Here is a 5,099-nt window from a genome sequence, read left to right as displayed (position 1 = left end):
CTGCTCGCGATCTTGACCGCACCAGCAAAACAGCATCTGCGGAAAGCCATAACACGGAATGACGGCTGACAGATAAGCTTGTCTAGAAAGCCAAGAGAAGACGCCCTTTTGCAGCTCCAGTTCAAGCAGTGCTGCGGACCAATACACAAAAGCTTGCCGATGACATTGAAAGAAGACTTGAGATGAGTGTAGTCACCAGAGGATCGTTGATGTCGCCTATTCGCTTGTCTGCTCTGGAGAGTGACCAAACTTACTCGCCTGAGTGCCACATTCTGTTCTTGCCAGCCAATGTGGCTGAACACACTGATGGAGTCCCAACCTAGCAATTGTGCAATGCAGGGGTCAAGTTGTGGCTCGGATCTGGTGACAATTATTTGGACACACCCAAGTCATGTTTATCCATGCCTAGCGTACCCAGCTGACACCCAAAAAATTCACCAAAAAATTGAAGAATTCGAACGTAGCACCGAGTAAAGCAGCCCTAGCTGGCATTATTTCTCCACTACTGACTTGAAGTAGATGAAAAGCAGGATTACGTAGGTGCAGGTTCCATCAGTTGCACATATATGAGGAGACGGGCGGAAGATAAGAGTGAAGACTGTTCAGGAACCTATCATCGTAACACGGGATGCCACTCAGGGTCAACCAGGCTGTGGGAAACTGAAGTTTCAATGTGATAGGACAGTATTGCGAATAGGCACGGATGACACCTCATAGGAGTGAAAACAGGATCTGATCTTTCGCAATCCAACCAGGCAGCTGCAAGACGGAGAACCACTGAAGCGTCGTGGGTTGCTGAAGTTGAGTTGCATGAGATTTTTTTTTCATTGGGCACCTCATTTGTTGAAAGCCCCGCTGAAAGAGGATTAATGGATGTGAAACTGTGAGGTGGACATTCCACAATGGCGGGGAATATCAATCTCTGGCCCCCAATTCAATCTGCCTGGTGATGATCTGTCTTGCTTTTTTGCTCCGCGTCGACGAGCTACAGTAACAGCTTTTCAATCCTGCAACTGGGGAGTAGAGCCCAGAGAGCAATGTAACCCAGAGTTGCCGAGCCGGGCTGAGACGGTGTCAGTTGGCCAGAAACCACCAGGTTGTGTGGACTGAAGGAGGTCCTGCATCATGCTTCTCACGCCACCGGCAGCATTGAAGCCACGAGGTTTCGCATCATGTTTCTTTGTCCTTTGTTCTTTCTTTTCCAACGGTAACTCACAGCTTCACGCCAGCTACTCCGTATTCTTCCCAGCCATTCGAAGAGCTACTGCAGTATGATAGAGATCGTGGGGTTACTAAAACCCAAAGTCAAAGCTCGGCTGTGACCAACAGTCTTCCTGGATGTTCCACAGTTGGGCAGTTCAGCTGTGCGCATTCCGATCTGTCACCGGCAGTGACAAATGAGCATAAACCCCTGACCAACAATAGATGCACCACAGGCGGGCTGGAGACGAGACAAGATTGCCCAGTCAAGTTGATCCGAGTGTATCAAGGTGAGGTTTTCGTGGTAACTGGCGGCGAATCATGTCCTTGCCACCTTCAGGATGATTTACATTGAAGGCCGTGGATGTTGCCCGAAAACCTCACTCGTCCGGATGAGCATGATCCAGTCTTCGCCAGTGCGGCCTGGGACTTGATTGCGCATACGTAGAGGGCTGTATGTAACAGGGTTTGCCCTGCGAGCAGTCGAAGTAGTATTGATGGCCACTTCATATGCTCTGCAAGGCATGGAGGAACATGTAGGTGTAACCGATGTTGATATGCTGGAACATCATAGACTGTGAACATCTGTACGCAGTCTCAATGCACACAATCCTCACATATACTATTTCAAGGATGGAGACCATGGTGACAAGTCGACCCGAAGGGAGTGATTCTGTTGAGTGCGGTCTTGTCGTGACCAGCTTCTAAAACTGGTCTCCATATGCAGCTTTCATTGTGCCCATACCTCCCAGTTTGGCGCATGAAACGCCTCGGAAAATCCACCAGTGTGAAAAAAGCAATAATTCTGGATGCGGAGGGGTTGGAGCTGTGAGTTGTCAAAAAGGACAAACAAGTCGCCCACGCATCGAACTCAGCCTCGAACAAGGATTAGCCGGGCTCCCACATCGGGCTTGTCAGCCGGTCGTACACGTTGCAATGCGCAGTGATGAACTGTGTGGGATGGATGGAACGAGGGCAGTTGACCATGGCTTTGCGTTGAATGTTCGACATTGTGTGTGTGGATTCAAAGTGTTCGAGGTGCATATGGTGGTGGATGTGTTGGGCTCAAGTTTTTTGGAGAGACACATCAGACCAGAGACGACTCGAGGATAGGGCAGCATGTGGTCGCACCAACCGCCAGCGAACCAGCGGCCGTGACAGTGTACAGTCGGAAAGTGCAATCATACACACTGTACTTCGTACATGGTGCTCCGCTGTAGTATCATCGCGAGAGTGGCAACTGGTCACTCAAGGCGGAGCTCCACAGTGCCAGTTCGGCCAAGTTCATCACTGAATCTGCATCCTGGCGTCTGCTGCACAGTGTCTGGTGTGTGCTCTTAGGTCGCTTGACGTCTGTGATTGGACAGTTCCTCCATCTGGCCATCCATCTGGCCATCTGACGGGACTTGGCCTGGTCTCTGGATCGCCCGCAACCCGCTCCACCATCGTGCAGATGCACAGGCGCCATCACCGGCCACCATTGGCTGCTATCTGCGGCCCGGGGCTGGAAGAGCTCACCGCCTCTTCAACCCCCTCCCCGCCAGTCCCTTCCCCATCCCGCTCACATTCCCACCGCCCACAACCACCCACGGCCTCGCCCACCAGACGAGAGCAGACTCGACGCTTGCCCACGACGGTCCATCTGTCTGGTCGTCTTTGTCGAACGCCCACGCAGATTCCGCAGAGCCACCTTCACCGCAGCCTGGGCTGGGGATTCTTCTGCTACGCTCTCGGACATTCTTCCTCCTTTTACCTCTTTTTGCTCCCTACACCTCCGCTACCAGGGACTTCACGAAAGAGCGGTGTCACCCGCTCGCTCCTACAATATCACAACATCTCGCAACCAATCTCTGCCCTCAGTTTCCGTCAGCATGACCCTCGACTTCAACTCCAACGGCGGGGGCGAAGCTTTGATCGATTTGAATTTCGAGCACCACCACCAGCATCGCCGAGATCAAACCGCGTATGCATATTCAACGACTTCGGCTGCTCACTCAAGCCCGTCGGCTGCTTCAGGAATCATGACCAATACTAGATCTTGGGCCTTGCCTATCGACATGGCCTCCAACAACCCTCCCGCAACCTCGAGTGCTTCTCCAGAGGACCATCAAGGGAGCTCGCCTTTATCTCATGCCTCGAGCCCTCATAGCCAGCACTCTTCATTACAACAATCTCCCTTCCAACCTGCCACCAATCCACTCACGGACTGGGCTTTGCAGCAACAGCAACAGCAACACCAGCAGCAACAGCAACAAGCCGCCGCGCAACAGCAAACACAGCAGCAATTACCTGCTCCGGACCTGGCTCAATTTATCCAAGACTCTGCCCTCATCAGCTTCAATGCCTTTCCTCAAAACTTCCAGCCAAACCCTCTGGACTATCTGCCGCCCACAACTCAGGCCGCTCTTCAAGCCAATCTCTTGGAATCTCCCTTCACGACCATGCCTTCTATGGAGGAAACAGCTCATGCAATGCATTGGGGAAGCAGTGGGATGGACAACTGGCACGACTTTCAGAGCACCTTGCAAATGGATGGTCTTGCTCGAATGGAGAGCGTCGGCAGTAACTCACCAACGGGGACCTACTTAGAAGTCCTTTCCCTGCCATCGTCGTCTGGCGAAGGTTGGGCCATGGTTGACTGGGGTCATCACGGTCTGGATCAGTTCCAGCAAGCCCAGAATGCAGCCATCTTCAATCCCAGCCAGACCTTGCATCTGAGAACCAACTCGGACTCTTCAGAAGGTGCCAATTCCATGGAATTCGGTAGCTTTGAGGAAATTGCCCCATTCCCATACTCACCATTTTCACCGGAGTCAGATGGTTACACTGACCAACATAACAACCACAACCACAACCATCGCAACTGTTATACTGGTGAGGCCCATGCTCACAGCCATGACACAATTAGCCCGGCAACCGCTGTCGCCCCAGTGCCCATCAAGGTTGAGCCATCATCATCGGTACGCCATAGCCCCGGCAGCGGCGCCGGCTCTGTTTCCCCCTCATCTACTACAACTTCTCGAAGAAACTCTGGACCCCGCAAGAGCCCTATTGCCAAAGCCACTACTAAGACCATCATTCGCCGGACATCGAATGGCAAGAAGGATGGCACTGTTGAGAAGAAGGTGGGTCGGAGAAAGGGTCCTCTTCTACCAGAGCAACGAAAGCAGGCCAGTGAGATTAGAAAACTGCGAGCTTGTCTGCGGTGCAAGTTTTTGAAGAAGACTTGTGACAAGGGTGAGCCGTGTGCTGGATGCCAACCATCTCATGCTCGACTGTGGCAAGTTCCCTGCACTCGTATCGACATCAAGGATATTGGCTACTTCATGAAGGACTGGAAGGCAGACTATGAGAGACACATCGACCTTGGCATGTCAGTTTATAATGTCAAGGGCTTCTCTTCAAAGGAAACATTGATGTGGATTACTCACGGATATGGCTTTGCCCTCCCTGTTATGGTCCGCGAAGTTTATGTCGCTGACGAGGGATGCTTCGCTGTTGAATGGGTCGAGTCAACTGCTCCCAATCAAGACCCCATTGATTTTGAGACTCGCACGGAGAAGCTTGATGTTGGTGCTGAGGGCATCCGTCTTGATGCTCTGCAAGAGTACCTCGATAAGCATGTTGACGGACCATTCGAGGACTTCATTGACGATCACTTCGAAGGGACTCCATTCATTACGGAGATTCTCAAGACGGCTCACCGCTACTACATCAAAGACAGGATGCCGGTCATCAAAAAGGCTCTTAAGCTGGTCCTGGCTTATAACCTGACGATGCACATCACCATGGTTGAGAATCAAGGTTCAGAGGTCACCTTGGATGGACAGATCGATGACGAGGACTCCAAATTTTATGGTCGCACCGTGGCACCCGTAATGATCAATTTCCAGATCAAA

Source organism: Pochonia chlamydosporia, chromosome 1 (genome assembly GCF_001653235.2).
Source record: "Pochonia chlamydosporia 170 chromosome 1, whole genome shotgun sequence".
NCBI lineage: Eukaryota > Fungi > Ascomycota > Sordariomycetes > Hypocreales > Clavicipitaceae > Pochonia > Pochonia chlamydosporia.
Note: the sequence above shows the minus strand (reverse complement) of the source record.